The sequence below is a fragment of the Triticum aestivum genome, chromosome 7A (assembly GCF_018294505.1).
Source record: "Triticum aestivum cultivar Chinese Spring chromosome 7A, IWGSC CS RefSeq v2.1, whole genome shotgun sequence".
Classification (NCBI taxonomy): domain Eukaryota; kingdom Viridiplantae; phylum Streptophyta; class Magnoliopsida; order Poales; family Poaceae; genus Triticum; species Triticum aestivum.
Window position 1 is genome coordinate 105,162,376 of NC_057812.1, and position 22,362 is coordinate 105,184,737.

Sequence of the window (22,362 nt, forward strand, 5' to 3'; positions counted from 1 at the left end):
ACGACAAATCCAGCCCATATATGGGGAAGAAATGTGGTTGTCTGAATTATCTGTCATGTTATCTCCAACACGTGGTCCCAACACAAGAACCCCACCCCACGATGCTTAGTTTCCCGTCGGACCATCCCTTTCCTGCTCGGTTTCCCGTCGTAGCGGGAGATTTCTCGCTAGAGTCCTATCCTTTAAAACTGTATGATGCCCACCTTTCCCTCGCCATGGTGCCTTCTCTTCTTGACACCATACTTCCCCATGAACCGCCAAGGAGGAATCCCCCGCCAACTGTCCCGCTCTCCATCTTGATCCCCTCCCCCCGTGTTCATGCCGATTCGTCGCCACCATCAAGGGGGGTGAGACATGTGCCGCTCATGATGCCCAAAGAGCCAAGAAGGCAGATCCGAACAAGCCGCACTCCACGTTTGTCACTACAAATCAATATGGGCAGAAACTTATACAACAAGTGTGATTTGGTAAAAATCAAACACCACACATAAAGAAAATGCTTACAGAATAAATCACTCCGACATATACACCACCTCCACTTAGAGTTGTAGCCGCTCCATACTATGATGACAACATGGGCAGCGTCTCCATACTACGATGATGACTCTGAACCTCCTTCCTTAAACACCTTCACACGGTTGGGGACATCCTCGAGGAGATAGAAAACAATATTATTGCACCCTCAACGGATAGAGTAATAACCATATCTAGTACATACAAAGTTTGGTTTATATTAAGAAGAAAATGATGAGAATATTGGATGGTAAGAAAATGATTAGCTGAACTCCAAGTAATCTGCTAGTGTGGGGGCCAAAAGGAAATCTTACAAAATATCATAAAAAGAGACACGCCTGTTCAAGAAGCAACTCAACAAGAACATGTGCAGTTCCACATATCTAGTTGACGGTGTGAACTCTGTTCCCCAAAATATCAGCAAATTGATGTACTAAACTAAAGTTTTGCAACAAGTTTATATACTATATAAAAGTGCAATTACTTGATCTGTTAAGCAACAATCTCGACTTCATTTCTGAATTTATGAAGGTTCAAAAGTGTCAGTATGTTTTTGCCAGTTCATCTGCTATATAATTAGAATGCTCATGACATTATCGCACTGTCAAAACAGCCTGCCACTATCACCGACAAGATAACAAAAACAAATTGTTGCGGCAGAAAAATACTACCATAGCATGGAATACAGAAATAAAAGTACGCTCGAGAGAGGAAAGATATAGAGCAACCGATTACGGGTGACATTGCACAGAGAATACGTAATTTATGGTTCCAGTTATGAATTTTAATAGTGGGCACTCAATTCTAGCAGAATAAAAGGATAGGTTTCTTGCTATGTGAGCAGGCTCACACTACATGTAAGTTAAGGTAAGCCATTGGGTAGATTCTGAATATACTGATCTATTTTGCTTTAGCACATGTGTCTTCCCATCCTCTTCAACTCTTGAGGAATAAGGTAGGAAGAATTTGCTTCAGCACATGACTAAATCAAAGTCTACAAAGAGAATTGGGTTGGTGCGGCAAACCAGCATAGGCTGTACAACAAAATATACATGCAGAAATGAGGGCTCTTGGAGCCTTGTGGTAGTCAAACAATGGAAAGAGTTTATCTTAAAAAATGCCGAAGAGCTTCAACACATATACACATGCAAGTAGCCACAGAAGGATCATCTTTTACATGTACACAACACAGCCTAGCTAGTCAAACAAAGAGACTGTAGCTTGCTCAACAGCGAACTCGTTCAACGCATGAAGAGCATGGAATCTTAACTGCAGTTGTTTATGAGAAATATCATATGCTCTTACATATGTAACTTTAGAATATCAGTCCAATAAAAAAAATAGTCCTGCAGCTTATTAGTACATCGCAACCATGGCAAATGGGGGCATGCCACTTGAACTTCTCTCAAAATTAGCATGATTACTTGGCATGATTACCAAGTTTTATGTGGAAATTTCAGGACATCATTAAACGAGAGAGGGCATGTCTTACAGATATAGTAACTTTTGTGTTAACATTGTGAGGTAGAAGGCAAGTACCAGAAGCAGGATATCTGCAATGGTAAAAAACATGACATTTTTAAACCTCTCGACCTTTTGTTTTCATGTGTGCATAGGCACACCAAAGCATACTAAGGAACAACTTCAAAACATTTTTTCTCTGCCATGGCGAACATCATGACATCTTTAAAGCAAAGAAAATGCATGATAATGTAGAGAACTGAACAATGACAATTGGAAAAGTACCTCACTAATATTCAGATTGACTACAACCAATACAAAAGTCAGATTTCAGATCAAGGCAAATCAGGAGAAGTGTGACTACTGTCTTAGGTAATTGACCACATACAACACTATACATCAATGAATCAGGGTCATCACGGCCTGTGATAACAAAAACAAATGGCGTGGCCTCCCTTATAAATCACGCCAAGATGAAAAATAGTTATAAGCAGGGTCTAATAGTTTTTAAGGTACAGTCTAGATAGCAGTCCCATTTATCCTTAGAAGACAAACGAATCAGAAATTATGCACGAACAAATATCTTATTATGCTGTTTGACTCTGACTTCTATAACCTGTATGAATCAGCTTTAAAATATTTTCTAAATTGGCCCGACTTACACCGGAATGAGCTGTGCAAATGGTATGATCAATGTGCTATTAGTGAAAGATGAGAAAGTGTCAGATGTATTATACTAATATATATGGTGTACATTTCCTTTTTGAATATTCCTGCTCCACTCTAAATGAATTATGTGACATCCTACTAAAGGAAATCAATAATGATCTAGCTTGGGGCTTACTCTCCTTGAGCCATTGAATCCTCATTTTGTCAAAAAACTTCTTGATTTAATCTCACTCCCCTTGCTTCCACAACCCGTGGATGATCTTAATAAAGATCTTCGGGTCTATGTACATCCCTTCCTCCTGCATTGAACCAAAGAACTATAGAGCATGTTTCATGCTCCCAACCCGACAGCACCTCGAATCAAAGCATTCCACATAGCAATATACAGCTTGATCCCCTCTGTACGGCATACCTGACATAGGAAACGAACATATGAATATGGTATAATGCATATTTTGGTAAAGATCAAAAGCATATCATGAGAAATCGATGAACTTGCATTTGTTGGGCTCATTAACACCAATTAAACTATTTGCTCAGCCCAAACCTAAGCCTGACCAGTGTAAAAGTTCAGCCACAGAATTATATTTTGACCTAAATGTATTCTCTTACGGATTAAGGGGCATCCTTCCATCTTATTCATCCTTCTTCCAACTCCAAAATAAAATAAAAATCTAGATGGTATCTCTATGGGAAGACACAACGTCTCACATACCAATGTATATGGCCTAAATCTTCGAAATTCAAACAAGGTAAAATGTACCCTTTGTAAGCCACTGAACATTTGTAATTAATGTGAGGCCCAGATGTGCAGTTCCTTACTTTTTCTCATGATCACAGCACCTTATCACATATATACCTCTGCTGTACACCCGCGCCAACTGAAACTTGACAGTAGCAATTTTTAAAATGTTAGAGAAGTAATCCAGACCAAATGAACATGGTGAGCGAGTGAAAGCGTAAACGTTGGTTAACCAAAATCTCCTCATAAGCCAAACAAATATCCTCCCTGTATTTTTAACATATCACATTGGAATATTTAGATGTATCAAGAAAATCAAGCTAGTCTAGTCTAGTCTCGGCAGTCAAGCTTCTGAGCAAATGCTGCCAAAAGGGCAAGCAACTATAGCAGTTTGTATGAAAATGATTACCATCAGGAAAAAACAATTTTCATGAAAAAAAATCCTTTTGGAGGTACTGACATGCACTTTACTGTTAACCTAAAAAACATCCACTTTACTGAGATATGAAAAATTATGATAATGCAATAGAACTCTAGAATTGAGTAGAAAATGACCAAAAAGTAGCTCAAATCTCTAGTGGCTGAGTTTAGACCATCCTGCTACTATACAACTTCATGCCACCAACATCCCTGCCACAATCGTGTCCTCATCCGACGGATGGTCATAATTCACACCGTAGCCTTGATCATGTAGGGAGATGCAAATTGGATTTCATTGCTCACAACCATAGAAAAGAGGAAAGACAAAATCAAATCCACCGGAGCAAACAATAGCTTCTTTAGATGAAGGTTGTCCATGGCTGCTGCATGGTTTATATGTGAGGAATCATGTCGACGGATATCAAAGAAGCTGGGGCATCGCCTAAGGCGTACAAGATTGATTCAACTCACCTTGCGGGATCCGAACAGCAAAAATAAACCGGACAGCGACGCCCTCAGGTATGGCGACGTGCCGATGTCGATGGCCAACTCGGACCCCATGGTGTGGTACAACAGCTTCGAGTACCTGGACATGATGTCCGGGGCGATGCGGACACGGAGGGCGTGGTAGACGCGGAACCGCTTCTTAAAGCTGGCACCGCCCACGCGCGGCCTAACAAACGCAAACGCCATGACTGGCCATTCTCAAAGATTTCGAACGTGTTCAGGGTGGCCAGCGCCGCCCCGAGGTTGTGCCGCATCACCATGATGCTCACCTCCACATCCTTGTAGGTGTCCACCAACTTCCATACCTGTCATCAATGACTCCTAGCTTTCCCTGCTTCAAGAGGCACCACAATCAGTAGAAAACACAAAGTACAACAACAAGTACAGAGAATATGTAATCCAAATATAAATATATGCTGTGTAAATAGTAATCACAAGTGGATAAAGCATATGTGCAAATTCTATGACACTAATATACTTATGTTCCAACTCAAAACTCAATCCATCAGACACAAGAAATACATCGACTGGAATAAAAAAACGAGCATTGTTTCTGGACAGGACAGGCAATATTCCTCTATCTCACCTTTAAATTTTAGATTCTGAATTAAGTTCTTGGTTGATGGAATTAGAAGCCATATCTTCAAAAATCCTGAGCAATGAATCAAGCTGAATAATATGCAGCTGGAACTTGAGGTCCGTTCCTCCATCCTTAGCATGTTCCTCAATAAGTGTTTATTATCTTCAATAAGGTGAATGCAACGAACCTAGTGGAACAAAGGTATCCAAATTTGAATGCTGGAAATAATCCATGCATGAAAGTATTGTCCTAAGACACTGGCACCGGATAAAGAACAGAACTAAATCAAGGTGCACAAGAGGCCTCAAGTGGGAAGGACCAAAAGAAAAATAAAAGCTTAACACATAAATAAAGATAATTATGAGATGAAAAGAACTGAAAATCCACAGTAAACTGAACCTACAAAACCATGGGCGTGCATCTTCCTGTTTGTACCACTCATGACCCCATGCCGGCCAACTCCTCCCTCTCTCCTGCAGAAAAGACAAAATTCAGTACGGACAAGAGTTTGACCTTCATTACATTAAATACTAATTTGAGTTTAATGGTAAATCAGCAAAGAAGTCACCGACCTGGTTGATTTTTCTTGTTTTTATCCGTTATCGCTTTTGATGGTAGAACCCAATCCGTTTTTTGGATAGAATGAAAAAAAGGTAGTAACCACTCTCTCTATATAAATCTACATCATACAATAATTAACATGCTTGTATTTCACCTTACAAAAGAAATAAAGAATTGTCTTCAACATAACTGCTACCCGCAAAAATAAGAGACATGACACCCGCAAAATAAACGACATGTTGAAGAGGAAGGTTGTAGTTACATATGATGTCTTGTAGTACTTGTAGATGACCAGGATGTAGTAAACACTCAAAAATGGTGAGCTCATTTTTGCTAAACGTTATGTGTCCAACTGATTTTTTGCCTTATTTCCCGCTAAATACCTTATTCTTTGTTCTTCCAATGACTCTCTTCACCACCCCTACCTTGGCTCCTCTCCACTCCATGTCAACCTAATGTGGCATGCATATTCTGATCATGTCTATCATTCATATACCCAAGTTCCCCACCAATGTGTTCCCATCCTTCCGCATCTTGACAAGTGTCTGCGAGCATCACGCTTCCATCACGCCTAGCACAATCAATGTTGCAGTGTACTATTTAACAAATATAACAAAAAAATTATTATCAGGCAAAGCACCTTTTTTGACAGATGAACTACAACATTTGGGAGTCATCCGAGGGGTAATAGAAAGATATTTTATGTAAAGGACAAGAGAAATATCATGAAAACATACATAGCAAAAAAGAGGAAAGGTATCCAACGCACGGATGAACATCATTTGGCCTTATGAAAATAAGAACCCCTTTGAACTTCACCAGATCAAAACAATAAAAACATAGGTGCGTCACACACCTATTGCCATCCAATAGATTTTCCCGTGTTTGCGCGTTCTGTGCGTTACATGTGTGCGCTCATCTAGCTGAAGATTAACTAATCAAGCTAACTTTCTGTATTAGCGCATCTGGCCAAAATCAATTAGTGAATCTATGTTGTTTCACGTGAGTGTACGGGAAGAAGTAATCAGCAAAAAGGCGTGCTATCTGGCTGTGCAAACAAAGATAACAAAACTACTTAGCTTCATCGGTCTGCAGCTTGCCGATTCCTTTCCAGCCGGATGGGCATGTCTGGCTGCTGCGCAATACAAAGCAAGCAAGCTGGATCGAATCAGGTTTTCAGTGAATCACAGGGGGAGGCACGGGGCAGTGGAAGGTGAGGACTACAACATTGATGCCTTCAGCAAGGAAACGGCCTGCCGGCGCGGCCATCGACAACTCCGGCCACTGCCGGAGTTCAGCTTTCGCCGGCAACCTCAACCATCCAACCAGTGGACCCGAGTAGCCCACCTCGCCAAGCATCACCGTGTAAGACCAGCGCACCTACAGCCCCTCCAACCACCGACCAGTGGCGGAGAAACGGCCACTTCGCGCTGCCATGCCCAGATCCGCGCCAGCCCTCACGTGCAGCCGCACGCCCCGCACCAGCTGCCCAAGAACGCCCGCCCTCTGGAGGCCAGCAGCGCCATCAGCAGGGACGCCCACCTCCACAGCCAGGCCAGATCTGGCCGGCCCGCCTGCCCACTCAAGCAGCAGGGCGCCGCTAGACCAGTGGCTGAGGCCGCATCAACTCTGGCGCCCTGCGCCGCACGCAGGCGATGCACCCGCGAGCCTCCTTGCGGCCCGGAGCACGGGCGCTCCCGCCCACGCCCTCCAGATCGATGCCCTGCTCCACGACGCCCTCCACCACACTGCCATGGTGCCACGCCCTCCTGCACGCTGCGACGAGCTCGCCTGCACGGGATACGCCACACCTCTACGCGCCATCACCGCGCAGTCCATCCTCCGGGCCGCTCAGGCAGCCATGGCCTACGGAAACGGAAGAAGGGCCCCATCGTCGCCTTCCTTGGAGGCGACGCGGGCTTCGTCGGCCGCTCCTCCGGCGACGGCGAGACGAAGGGCAGGGAGATAGGGTGGCGGCGCGCGTGGTCTAGGGTTTCCCCTGTGCCGCCAGGGAGGGCGGCGGTGAAGCGGGAGATGGGGCGGCGGCGGCGGAGCGGGAGATGGGGGAAAGAGAGAGGTCGTAGCGGGAGGGGGTGGATCCAGAGGAGAGGCGGTTTTTTTACGTAGGGGTGAGGGGGGGACCTGGCGAAAAAACCAACGAAAAAAAACCGGACGAAAATGGTGGGACGAAAAAAAACCTGGAAGCGAGACTACCAACTGCTCCATTAGGAGTAGAGACTACGACAAGTAGCAGGGACGGCATCGATTGCACCGTAACCATCCCAACGGCAATAAGTCATCGACCAAGCAGCCGAGATGCGTAACAGCAAATTAAATTCACCAGAGGTAATGAATACAACCATCTGCCCTGCAACCTGTCGTACTAATTTAAATGCCGCCCTGGGCCACAGCCGTGGTGTATATCAAATGTATTCACTGAGTTGGTAACTAAACTGTCCGGTATTTGCAAATGGGATATATTAATTAGCCATCGCGACGCACGCGCGGGCGGGCTGGTTTTCGGCAGCGCGTGCTTGCATGTCCCAAAAATCCGCGTCGGCCTGATGTAACACAACTCTTAATTTTGCAGAAACATACTCGCCTACATCCCGTTCTAGTATGATATTTTTCCAAAAAACCGTCAGCCGTGGGCAATTTAACCAATTTCCTAGCACAGAATCCTTTCGTCGATTACGATTCCAAGCGGCATACGCAGCAGCGAGGACGGAATCCATCTGCTTGGACGATAGCCGGAATGGAACACATCTCTTCGGACGGGCGCTGCGACGGCGACGACGGAATGCAACTCCCAGCCCCCGATCAACATGGCGGACATATTCTCCTCGTGTGATACGCTGCAACCGATCACCATGGTGGCAGTTAGGGATGACACATCTCATGGAAGAACGATTGATGGAACTCCAAGCTTGCTCCATAACTACTTGGCCACCCTGGGATTGCCTCCCAGTCTAGCCACCAAGAAACTCACCTCACTTTCGCAGTTATTGTTGTAAAAAATGCTACCACCGGAAAACACCAACTGAACAGTACGACTGATGAAGGTTCAGGTAACACGTAAAAAAACTAATGTTTTCTGCATGTTGTATATGTGTATTTGCTTTCTGGAATCTGGACGACTCATCATGTAGATGTATATGCAGGTGCAGAATCAGGTAACAATAGGAACAACTCAGTTTGCAAACTAACATCAACCTCAGCACTAGCATTCACCAACAGAAATTAAACAATCGTTTCGTTCAGAATTTTGCAGACACGAACACATTTACATTCATTTCTTATTTCTAAGTTTCTAGGTTTGGAAGCTTGAAGCAACAACAACATGTTCTTGTTTGTGAATATGTGAAAGAAATGTAGGAGTGCAGAGTCACAAGGAAGGCAGAAGCAGCAGCTGATATTATGCTTTAGTTCGGCTGTATTACATCTTGGACTACAGAACACCTCATACCAGGATACATTCACTTGTCTGATCTGCATTCAGAATTCTATAAGAACATTTAAATTCAGAATTCTGATCAATACTCACCAACGATATACAACGTACATTCTATAAGAACAATTCCAATGGATACACTCACAGGCTGCAATCTGCAGGTACTAGATACGTTAAACTGGAACAAAAGCAAGCAGAGACGTGGTCCTTGTTGCTACAAGGGGTTGCTGGGTTGTGCTCGCTGCCCACACAAGTTTGTTGTAGCAGGCACCCGTTGTCAGGTCAAGAAGCAACTGCTGGATGCACAGGGAGCAGCAGATGGCGTGCTGGTTGCGGCCGGCGCCGGACTCGGCGGCGGGCACCGGCAAGAAGGCAGGCGGGTGCGGAGATAGGCCAAACGTGTTGGGTCTCGCCGCGGCCGTCGGAAGGATCACCGGGCCGTGGAGGAGCCATTTGAGGCGGACGACTGCGGAGGCCGGCCAAGCGCGGCCACCTTCGAAGAGACCACCGGAGTTGGAAACTATGTGCCTTGATTGATGCTCTAGAGTTACAGATTACAACATAAATACAATGAGAGTCTGCCCAACGCCCTACAATGGTGGCTGGTGGTGGAAGCTGCGCACGAATCGGGTGACGAGGGCGGGCTGGGTGATCGAGGGAGGGTAGGTGGGATTTGGTGGGGTCCGTCGCGGGGAGTGGAGCACGAATTAGGGGGCGCAGGTGGATCGGCTGGTGGGACGGCACCGGATCCGAGGCATGGAAGGGCTGGATAGGTTTTGCATGGGGATTTTCTGTGGAGGATGGCTGCTCGTGCCAAGATGGGTGCGGCTGGTAAGGAAAGATTGTTTCATCGAAAATAACGTGGCGGGAGACAATGACGCGGCGGGAGGCGAGGTCATAGCATCTGTACCCTTTGTGCTCAAGGGGATAACCCAGAAAAATACAGCAGGTGGAACGTGGGGCGAGCTTGTGGGCGGATGTGGCATAGGTGTTGGGAAAACACAGGCAACCGAAGACGCGCAGATGATCATAAGTGGGATGAATGCCATGTAAGAGAAAATATGGGGTGTGGGAGGCAATGGCACGAGAGGGACGCCGGTTTAGTAAATACGTGGCCGTGTGGAGGGCTTCGACCCAAAAGGGAGGCGTGAGGTTGGCTTGTAGGAGGAGAGTATGAACGATGTCGTTGGTTGTGCGAATAAGGCGCTCGGCCTTGCCGTTTTGTGGGGAAGTGTGCGGGCAGGAAAAACGGTAGGCAACGCCGGTGGAAGAAAAGAACGAGCGTAGGGATGCGTTGATGAATTCACCACCGTTGTCACATTGCATGCTTTTGATCACCACATGGAATTGTGTATAGACGAACGCAAAGAAATGGCGGATAACAGTGGATGTGTCGGATTTGTGACGTAAAGGAAATGTCCATGAGTAATGTGTGTAGTCATCTAACACAACAAGATAATATTGAAAGCCTGAAAAGCTTACAACCGGCGAAGTCCATAGATCGCACTGGATTAAATCAAAAGGCGCAAATGTTCGGCTAGTAGAAGAAGGGAAAGGGAGACGTGGTTGATGCCCTAATTGGCAAGCACTGCAGGGAGAGTGGGGCGCTTTATTACAATCAACAAGAAAATCATGTGTGATGGAAGAGAAACTATGAGCGCCAGGATGCCCAAGTCGCCGGTGCCACACGTCCGGAGAGGCAGCGAGGAAGGCCGATGCACGCGCCGTTGTGTTGCCAATGAAGGGGTAAAGATCGCTGGTACTAGCGGAGATCATGAGAACCTTCCGAGTGCGTAGGTCCTTCACAAGAAAACCACAAGGGAAAAATTCAACAGAGCAAGAGTTGTCAGTAGTGAACTTGCGAACGGAGATAAGGCTAGTAACTACAGTGGGAGAGACGAGAATGTCAGTGAGGTGGAAATCGTGAGGAGGGAGAGTGGTGCAACCGGGGGCCGTGACGGGGAGGTGTTTACCATTGCCGACAAGAATAGTAGAAGGAACACGCTTTAAGGAAGAACTAGACGTGGTCAAGGTACCTTGGTTGCCGGTGACGTGGGAAGAGGCGCCGCTGTCCATGTACCACTCGGGGGTAGGGTTGGCGGGGAAGCCAGAGTTGCTGTAGGCGGCATTCAGCATGGCGAGGTGCTCCCATGAGGGTTGGGGAGGCAGGTAGTAGGGCGACGGAGGCGGCGGCTGGTACATGTGTTGGAAATATGCCCTAGAGGCAATAATAAAAGTGTTATTATTATATTTCTTTGTTCATGATAATAGTCTTTTATTCATGCTATAACTGTATTATCCAGAAATTGTAATAAACGTGTGAATACATAGACCACAATATGTCCCTGGTGAGCCTCTAGTTGACTAGCTCGTTGTGATCAACAGAGTCATGGTTTCCTGGCTATGGACATTGGATGTCGTTGATAACGGGATCACATCATTAGGAGAATGATGTGATGGACAAGACCCAATCCTAAGCATAGCACAAAGGTCGGTTAGTTCGTTTGCTAGAGCTTTTCCAATGTCAAGTATCTCTTCCTTAGACCATGAGATCGTGTAACTCCCGGATACCGCAGGAGTCCTTTGGGTGTACCAAACGTCACAACGTAACTGGGTGACTATAAAGGTGCATTACAGGTATCTCCGAAAGTGTCTATTGGGTTGACACGGATCGAGACTGGGATTTGTCACTCCGTATGACGGAGAGGTATCTCTGGGCCCACTCGGTAATGCATCATCACAATGAGCTCAAAGTGACCAAGTGTTTGATCACGGGATCATGCATTGCGGTACGAGTAAAGTGACTTGCCGGTAACGAGACTGAACGAGGTATTGGGATACCGACGATCGAGTCTCGGGCATGTAACGTACCGATTGACAAAGGGAATTGCATACGGGGTTTGATCGAATCCTCGACATCGCGGTTCATCCGATGACAACATCGAGGAGCATGTGGGAGCCAACATGGGTATCCAGATCCCGCTGTTGGTTATTGACCTGAGGTCGTCTCGGTCATGTCTGCATGTCTCCCGAACCCGTAGGGTCTACACACTTAAGGTTCGGTGACGCTAGGGTTATCAGGAAGACAAGTATGTGATTACCGAATGTTGTTCGGAGTCCCGGATGAGATCCCGGACGTCACGAGGAGTTCCGAAATGGTCCGGAGGTAAAGATTTATATAAGGAAAGTGGTTAAACGGACACCGGAAAGTTTCGGTGGCATACCGGTATTGTACCGGGTCCACCGGAAGGGTTCCGGGGGTCCACCGGGTGGGGCCACCCCTCCCGGGGGGGCCACATGGGCTGTGTGGGAGAGGGAGCCAGCCCCTAGTGGGCTGGGCGCGCCTCCCCACCTAGGCCCATGCGGCTAGGGCAAGGGGAGGGGAAACCCTAAAGGGGGCGCCCCCCTAGCTTGGGGGGCAAGCCACCCCTTTTCCCTCTCCCTTTGGCCGCCGCCCCCCTCTAGGGTTTCCCCTAGAGGGCCGGCCCCCTTGCCCCTCTCCTCCTATATATAGAGGGGTGAGGGGAGGGCTGCAACACACCACAAGCCAAGGCGCAGCCCCTCCCCTCCCCAACACCTCTCCTCCTCCGTACGTGCTTGGCGAAGCTCTGTCGGAGTACTGCTGCACCAATAACACCACGCCGTCGTGCTGCCGTTGGAGCTATCTTCCTCAACCTCTCCTTCCTCCTTGTTGGATCAAGACGGAGGAGACGTCGCCCGTACCGTACGTGTGTTGAACGCGGAGGTGCTGTCCGTTCAGCACTTGGTAATCGGTGATCTGAATCACGTCGAGTACGACTCCATCATCACCAACCCCTTGAACGCTTCCGCACTCGATCTACAAGTGGTATGTAGATGCAAACTCACTCCCTTGACTCGTTGCTTAGATGAACTCATAGATGGATCTTGGTGAAACCGTAGGAAAAATTTTAATTTTCTGCAAAGTTCCCCATCAGTGGCATCATGAGCCAGGTTTATGCGTAGTTCTGTTTGCACGAGTAGAACACAATTTTGTTGTGGGCGTAGATCTTGTCAATTTGCTTGCCGCTACTAGTCTTATCTTGCTTCAGCGGTATTGTGGGATGAAGCGGCCCGGACCAACCTTACACGTACGCTTACGTGAGACCGGTTCCACCGACTAACATGCACTAGTTGCATAAGGTGGCTGGCGGGTGTCTGTCTCTCCCACTTTAGTTGAAGTGGATTCGATGAAAAGGGTCCTTATGAAGGGTAAATAGAAGTTGACAAGATCACGTTGTGGTTATTCGTAGGTAAGAAAACATTCTTGCTAGAACCCAATTGCAGCCACGTAAAAGATGCAACAACAATTAGAGGACGTCTAACTTGTTTTTGCAGCAATTGTCATGTGATGTGATATGGCCAGAAGTTGTGATGAATGATGAATGATATATTGTGATGTATGAGATCATGTTCTTGTAATAGGAATCACGACTTGCATGTCGATGAGTATGACAACCGGCAGGAGCCATAGGAGTTGTCTTTATTTTTATATGACCTGCGTGTCATTAAAGAACGCCATGTAAACTACTTTACTTTATTGCTAAACGTGTTAGTCATAGAAGTAGAAGTAGTCATTGGCGTGACAACTTCATGAAGACACGATGATGGAGATCATGATGATGGAGATCATGGTGTCATGCCGGTGACAAGATGATCATGGAGCCCTGAAGATGAAGATCAAAGGAGCTATATGATATTGGCCATATCATGTCACTACTTCATATAATTGCATGTGATGTTTATTATGTTTTATGCATCTTGTTTACTTAGAACGACGGTAGTAAATAAGATGATCCCTTACAACAATTTCAAGAAGTGTTCTCCCCTAACTATGCACCGTTGCTAAAGTTCGTCGTTTCGAAGCACCACGTGATGATCGGGTGTGATAGATCCTTACGTTCACATACAACGGGTGTAAGACAGTTTTACACATGCAAAAACACTTAGGGTTAACTTGACGAGTCTAGCATGTACAGACATGGCCTCGGAACACGGAGACCGAAAGGTCGAACACGAGTCGTATGGAAGATACGATCAACATGAGAATGTTCACCGACGATGACTAGTCCGTCTCACGTGATGATCGGACACGGCCTAGTCGACTCGGATCGTGTAACACTTAGATGACTAGAGGGATGTCTAATCTGAGTGGGAGTTCATTCAATAATTTGATTATATGAACTTAATTATCATGAACTTAGTCTAAAACCTTTTGCAAATATGTCTTGTAGATCAAATGGCCAACGCTAATGTCAACTTGAACTTCAACGCGTTCCTAGAGAAAACCAAGCTGAAAGATGATGGCAGCAACTATACGGACTGGGTCCGGAACCTGAGGATCATCCTCATAGCTGCCAGGAAACAATATGTCCTAGAAGGACCGCTAGGTGACGCTCCCGTCCCAGAGAACCAAGACATTATGAATGCTTGGCAGTCTCGTGCTGATGATTACTCCCTCGTTCAGTGCAGCATGCTTTACAGCTTAGAACCGGGGCTCCAAAAGCGTTTTGAGCATCACGGAGCATATGAGATGTTCGAGGAGCTGAAACTAGTTTTCCAAGCTCACGCCCGGGTCGAGAGATATGACATCTCTGACAAGTTCTATAGTTGTAAGATGGAGGAAAATAGTTCTGTCAGTGAGCACATACTCAAGATGTCTGGGTTGCACAACCGTATGACCCAGCTAAATATTAACCTCCTTGATGAGGCAGTCATTGACAGAATCCTTAAGTCGCTCCCACCAAGCTACAAGAGCTTTGTGATGAACTACAATATGCAGGGGATGGTAAAGACCATTCCTGAAGTATTTTCTATGCTGAAGTCAGCAGAGGTTGAAATCAAGAAAGAACATCAAGTGTTGATGGTCAATAAGACCACTAAGTTCAAGAAGGGCAAGGGTAAGAAGAACTTCAAGAAGGACGGCAAGGAGGTTGCCGCGCCCGGTAAGCCAGTTGCCGGGAAGAAGTCAAAGAATGGACCCAAGCCTGAGACTGAGTGCTTTTATTGCAAGGGGAAGGGTCACTGGAAGCGGAACTGCCCCAAATACTTAGCGGATAAGAAGGCCGGCAACACTAAAGGTATATTTGATATACATGTAATTGATGTGTACCTTACCAGTACTCGTAGTAACTCCTGGGTATTTGATACCGGTGCCGTTGCTCATATTTGTAACTCACAGCAGGAGCTGCGGAATAAGCGGAGACTGGCGAAGGACGAGGTGACGATGCGCGTCGGGAATGGTTCCAGAGTCGATGTGATCGCTGTCGGCACGCTACCTCTACATTTACCCACGAGATTAGTTTTGAACCTTAATAATTGTTATTTAGTGCCAAGTTTGAGCATGAACATTGTATCTGGATCTCGTTTAATACGAGATGGCTACTCATTTAAGTCTGAGAATAATGGTTGTTCGATTTATATGAGAGATATGTTTTATGGTCATGCTCCGATGGTCAATGGTTTATTCTTAATGAATCTCGAGCGTAATACTACACATATTCATAGCGTGAATACCAAAAGATGTAAAGTTGATAATGATAGTCCCACATACTTGTGGCACTGCCGCCTTGGTCACATTGGTGTCAAGCGCATGAAGAAGCTCCATGCTGATGGACTTTTAGAGTCTCTCGATTATGAATCATTTGACACATGCGAACCATGCCTCATGGGCAAGATGACCAAGACTCCGTTCTCCGGAACAATGGAGCGAGCAACCAACTTGTTGGAAATCATACATACTGATGTGTGCGGTCCAATGAGTGTTGAGGCTCGCGGAGGATATCGTTATGCTCTCACTCTCACTGATGACTTGAGTAGATATGGGTATGTCTACTTAATGAAGCACAAGTCTGAGACCTTTGAAAAGTTCAAGGAATTTTAGAATGAGGTAGAGAATCAACGTGACCGAAAGATAAAATTCCTACGATCAGATCGTGGAGGAGAATACTTAAGTCACGAATTTGGTACACACTTAAGGAAATGTGGAATCGTTTCACAACTCACGCCGCCTGGAACACCTCAGCATAACGGTGTGTCCGAACGTCGTAATCGCACTCTATTAGATATGGTGCGGTCTATGATGTCTCTTACCAATTTACCACTATCATTTTGGGGATACGCTCTAGAGACAGTTACATTCACTTTAAATAGGGCACCGTCTAAATCCGTTGAGACGACACCGTATGAATTATGGTTTGGGAAGAAACCTAAGCTGTCGTTTCTAAAAGTTTGGGGATGCGATGCTTATGTCAAGAAACTTCAACCTGAAAAGCTCGAACCCAAGTCGGAAAAATGCGTCTTCATAGGATACCCTAAGGAAACCATTGGGTATACCTTCTACTTAAGATCCGAGGGCAAGATCTTTGTTGCCAAGAACGGATCCTTTCTGGAAAAAGAGTTTCTCTCGAAAGAAGTAAGTGGGAGGAAATTAGAACTCGATGAAGTACTACCTCTTGAACGGGAAAGTTGTACAGCACAGGAAAATGTTCCTGTGGTGCCTACACAAACTAGAGAGGAAATTAATGATGATGATCAAGGTACTTCGGATCAAGTTGCTACTGAACTTCGTAGGTCCACAAGAACACGTTCCGCACGAGAGTGGTACGGCAACCCTGTCCTGGAAATCATGTTGTTAGACAACGGTGAACCTTCAAACTATGAAGAAGCTATGGCGGATCCAGATTCCAACAAATGGCTAGAAGCCATGAAATCTGAGATAGAATCCATGTATGAAAACAAAGTATGGACTTTGACTGACTTGCCCGATGATCGGCGAGCGATAGAAAACAAATGGATCTTTAAGAAGAAGACGGACGCAGATGGTAATGTCACCATCTATAAAGCTCGACTTGTCGCTAAGGGTTATCGGCAAGTTCAAGGGATTGACTACGATGAGACTTTCTCTCCCGTAGCGAAGCTTAAGTCCGTCCGAATCATGTTAGCAATTGCCGCATACTATGATTATGAGATATGGCAGATGGACGTCAAAACGGCATTCCTTAACGGTTATCTTAAGGAAGAGCTGTATATGATGCAGCCGGAAGGTCTTGTCGATCCTAAGAACGCTAACAAAGTATGCAAGCTCCAGCGATCCATTTATGGGCTGGTGCAAGCATCTCGGAGTTGGAACATTCGCTTTGATGAGATGATCAAAGCGTTTGGGTTTATGCAGACTTATGGAGAAGCCTGCGTTTACAAGAAAGTGAGTGGGAGCTCTGTAGCATTTCTCATATTATATGTAGATGACATACTTTTGATGGGAAATGATATAGAATTCTTGGACAGCATTAAGGCCTACTTGAATAAGTGTTTTTCAATGAAGGACCTTGGAGAAGCTGCTTATATATTAGGCATGAAGATCTATAGAAATAGGTCGAGACGCCTCATAGGTCTTTCACAAAGCACATACCTTGATAAAATTTTGAAGAAGTTCAAAATGGATCAGTCCAAGAAGGGGTTCTTGCCTGTATTGCAAGGTGTGAGATTGAGCTCGGCTCAATGCCCGACCACGGCAAAAGATATAGAAGAGATGAGTGTCATCCCCTATGCTTCAGCCATAGGATCTATTATGTATGCCATGCTGTGTACTAGACCCGATGTAAACCTTGCCGTAAGTTTGGTAGGGAGGTATCAAAGTAATCCCGGCAAAGAACACTGGACAGCGGTCAAGAATATCCTGAAGTACCTGAAAAGGACAAAGGACATGTTTCTCGTTTATGGAGGTGACGAAGAGCTCGTCGTAAAGGGTTACATCGACGCTAGCTTCGACACAGATCTGGATGACTCTAAGTCACAAACCGGATACGTGTATATGTTGAATGGTGGAGCAGTAAGCTGGTGCAGCTGCAAGCAGAGCGTCGTGGCGGGATCTACATGTGAAGCGGAGTACATGGCAGCCTCGGAGGCAGCGCATGAAGCTATTTGGGTGAAGGAGTTCATCACCGACCTAGGAGTCATACCCAATGCGTCGGAGCCGATCAAACTTTTTTGTGACAATACTGGAGCTATTGCCCTTGCGAAGGAGCCCAGATTTCACAAGAAGACCAGGCACATCAAGCGTCGTTTCAACTCCATCCGTGAGAATGTTCAAGATGGAGACATAGAAATTTGCAAAGTACATACGGATCTGAATGTCGCAGATCCGTTGACTAAACCTCTCTCGCGAGCGAAACATGATCAACACCAGAACTCTATGGGTGTCCGATTCATCACAATGTAACTAGATTATTGACTCTAGTGCAAGTGGGAGACTGTTGGAAATATGCCCTAGAGGCAATAATAAAAGTGTTATTATTATATTTCTTTGTTCATGATAATAGTCTTTTATTCATGCTATAACTGTATTATCCGGAAATCGTAATACACGTGTGAATACATAGACCACAATATGTCCCTGGTGAGCCTCTAGTTGACTAGCTCGTTGTGATCAACAGATAGTCATGGTTTCCTGGCTATGGACATTGGATGTCGTTGATAATGGGATCACATCATTAGGAGAATGATGTGATGGACAAGACCCAATCCTAAGCATAGAACAAAGGTCGGTTAGTTCGTTTGCTAGAGCTTTTCCAATGTCAAGTATCTCTTCCTTAGACCATGAGATCGTGTAACTCCCGGATACCGTAGGAGTGCTTTGGGTGTACCAAACGTCACAACGTAACTGGGTGACTATAAAGGTGCATTACAGGTATCTCCGAAAGTGTCTGTTGGGTTGACACGGATCGAGACTGGGATTTGTCACTCCGTATGACGGAGAGGTATCTCTGGGCCCACTCGGTAATGCATCACCACAATGAGCTCAAAGTCACCAAGTGTTTGATCACGGGATCTTGCATTGCGGTACGAGTAAAGTGACTTGCCGGTAACGAGACTGAACGAGGTATTGGGATACCGATGATCGAGTCTCGGGCATGTAACGTACCGATTGACAAAGGGAATTGCATACGGGGTTTGATCGAATCCTCGACATCGCGGTTCATCCGATGACAACATCGAGGAGCATGTGGGAGCCAACATGGGTATCCAGATCCCGCTGTTGGTTATTGACCTGAGGTCGTCTCGGTCATGTCTGCATGTCTCCCGAACCCGTAGGGTCTACACACTTAAGGTTCAGTGATGCTAGGGTTATCAGGAAGACAAGTATGTGATTACCGAATGTTGTTCGGAGTCCCGGATGAGATCCCAGACGTCACGAGGAGTTCCGGAATGGTCCGGAGGTAAAGATTTATATAAGGAAAGTGGTTAAACGGACACCGGAAAGTTTCGGTGGCATACCGGTATTGTACCGGGTCCACCGAAAGGGTTCCGGGGGTCCACCGGGTGGGGCCACCCCTCCCGGGGGGGCCACATGGGCTGTGTGGGAGAGGGAGCCAGCCCCTAGTGGGCTGGGCGCGCCTCCCCACCTAGGCCCATGCGGCTAGGGCAAGGGGAGGGGAAACCCTAAAGGGGGCGCCCCCCTAGCTTGGGGGGCAAGCCACCCCTTTTCCCTCTCCCTTTGGCCGCCGCCCCCCTCTAGGGTTTCCCCTAGAGGGCCGGCCCCCTTGCCCCTCTCCTCCTATATATAGAGGGGTGAGGGGAGGGCTGCAACACACCACAAGCCAAGGCGCAGCCCCTCCCCTCCCCAACACCTCTCCTCCTCCGTACGTGCTTGGCGAAGCTCTGTCGGAGTACTGCTGCACCAACAACACCACGCCGTCGTGCTGCCGTTGGAGCTATCTTCCTCAACCTCTCCTTCCTCCTTGCTGGATCAAGACGGAGGAGACGTCGCCCATACCGTACGTGTGTTGAACGCGGAGGTGCTGTCCGTTCAGCACTTGGTCATCAGTGATCCGAATCACGTCGAGTACGAATCCATCATCACCAACCCCTTGAACGCTTCCGCACTCGATCTACAAGTGGTATGTAGATGCAAACTCACTCCCTTGACTCGTTGCTTAGATGAACTCATAGATGGATCTTGGTGAAACCGTAGGAAAAATTTTAATTTTCTGCAACGTTCCCCATCAACATGTTGTAGGCCTGAGCGTGGGCGCCTGGACGGGGGCCGAGAACGCCGGCGGCGTTGGGAGGCACCCAACCCGAGCGCGGCGGCGGGAGCGCCATGCCATACGGGGAAAAATACCCGGTGAATGGCGAGGGCAGGGGCGCCGGATGGCCACGCCAAGTGGATTCGCCGCGTCCACGACCGCGCCCACGGTCGCGGTCACCGCGGCCACGGTCAGATGGGGGCTGCGGCGGGTGAGGAGCCTGGGAGCGATCGGATAACGGCCTGTCGGAGGAGCTGCTGGAGCCGCGATCACCGGCGCCCCGCGAGGAGGGGCCAGAACCGCTGGTGGAGCCGCGATCACCACCGGGAAGAGCGAAGGCGGATGCGCTCTCTTCGGCAGCCCGTTGTGACTGGGACTCCTCTACCAGGACCACCCGTGAGAGGGCGGTGTCGAACGGGAGGCCCTGGTCACCAAGTACGACGCAGATGGTGTCAAGCCGCTTGTCGAGACCATGGAGGAACTAGGTGGTGAGGTCGGTCTCCGTGACGGCGTGGTCAATGTCCGCAAGGCCGTCGGTGAGGAGCTTCATGCGGCGCGCATACTCAGCCACGGGTAGGTCACCTTGCTTGAGATTTTGAAAATGTCAATTGAGGATCATGTACCGGGCATCGCGGTTGGCGAGGAAGAAAGCGCGGATCTTCTGCCAGAGGGCGTAGGTGGTGGTGGCGCCGACAACGTGGTCGACCATGGGATCCGCAAGAGTGGCGTAGATCCACAGAGCAACATGAGCATCGAGCTCGTGGTAGGAGGCATCGGCGTCGGGGGGGAGCGGGTGCTCGATGAGGAAGAGAACTCCATAGCGAACCAGGACCATGAGGAAGAATGACTTCCACTTGTGATAGTTGTGATCAGCAAGATTAAGAAGAAACTTGATGTGGTTGGTGATGTGGTCAGAGAAGATGGGGTGGCGTGGTGCGGGCGGCGGCGGCGCTGGTGGAGCCGAGGAGAAGATGGGGGCGAAACGAGATCCAGAGGAGCCGGTGGTGCCATGGGAGAGGGAGGGGGTGGTCCCGAAAACAAAGGGCGGCGAGGTGGTCATGGAGGAAGCCGATACAGAGGGGACTGCAGGCGCCGTGGAGGAGAAGGAGGGCGGCGGAGGAGGAAGAAGAGTCGTCCGCAGCCATAGCCCTGGATATCTGATACAAAGTTGGAAACTATGTGCCTTGATTGATGCTCTGGAGTTACAGATTACAACATAAATACAATGAGAGTCTGCCCAACGCCCCTACAATAGTGACACGCAGGCCAGGTGTGGCTAGACTCAGTCATACACGTACAGAGGAGGTTACACATTACATGCAATATACATACGCTAACAACCGGGCCGCGGAGGTCGGCCAAGCGCGGCGGCCATCGAAGGAAATTAATATTCTGGCAAATGTCTGCTTTGGCTGAGGGGTCATTGGCAAAATAGCAAGTGCGGCTGCGGTAAACCCGGGCAAACGTCGGGCCGGGTCGGGTTCGGGCCGGGCTTGACAAAGCCTGAAGATAAAATCCCAAGCCCAAGCCCGGCCCGGCCCGGCCTGAAGTACATGAACAGTGACATATTTTAATTAAATTAATCATTTTAGGGGTATTATATTAATTTATTATACCTATATTTTGAATAAAATATGTTTTTATACATATTTCGGGCTTTATTTAGGCTTTCGGGCCGGGCTTCCAGTCAGAAAATGGAGCCCGAGCCCGGTCTGAATGTCGGGCTTCGGGTTCGGGTCGGCGGGCCGGGTTGTCCATGACCGGGTCTAGCTACGGGTGTGTGAGATCTTGAGGAAATTGCATAAACCACCTACTTTTCGTGTGGAAGTTGCACAAAACACCTACTTAGCCAATTTTCGTGTGCAATCAAAGGGTTTAAGAATGAATGCAGATCTTTCAGACAATTTTTTTGTTCAAAATTTAACATCTAAAAAATGCAAAATAATTCAATAAATTATAAATGCACTCATTAATATTCTGGAGAAAATTCAGCTGAATTGGAGAAAAGGGTTGTCAGATATTGACCATTATAGTTGGTTGTTGATGTGGCCTTTTTTTTTCACCGATGCACTCACAAATTGGACCCATTTATTAGGAATCATGTCAACACACATAAATGATGGATTAAACCTAGTTGCAATGAATTACCTTAATATATGGTGTTTTGTGCAACAAACCTGCAAAATAGGTGTTTTGTGCAACACTAGCATCAAAAGTAGGTGGTTTATGCAATTTCCTCGAGATCTTGATCGGCCGGCCGATGAGTCGAGGGATATAGGGATTTATGAGCCATCCCGGATGCAATTGATACCACTGAGGGCATCTCCAGCCGTTGGCCCCCAGGAGGGGCAAAAAATCGCCCCCTGGGGGCGCACCGGCGCTAAACCGCGCACTGGGGGCGTGATGCCCCCCC

The 22,362-nt window shown here is 47.3% G+C and overlaps 1 long non-coding RNA gene across 1 annotated transcript; it reads right to left on the reverse strand.

The window, feature by feature from the left end:
* Positions 1-378: 378 nt before the first annotated feature.
* On the reverse strand, positions 379-3,597 carry LOC123152623 (uncharacterized). The gene is made up of 4 exons (XR_006476273.1): positions 3,466-3,597; positions 2,006-3,055; positions 505-649; positions 379-422 (listed from the first exon to the last, which is right to left on the reverse strand). It is a non-coding gene; the product is annotated as an uncharacterized lncRNA (long non-coding RNA).
* Between the last annotated feature and the right edge of the window lie 18,765 nt (positions 3,598-22,362).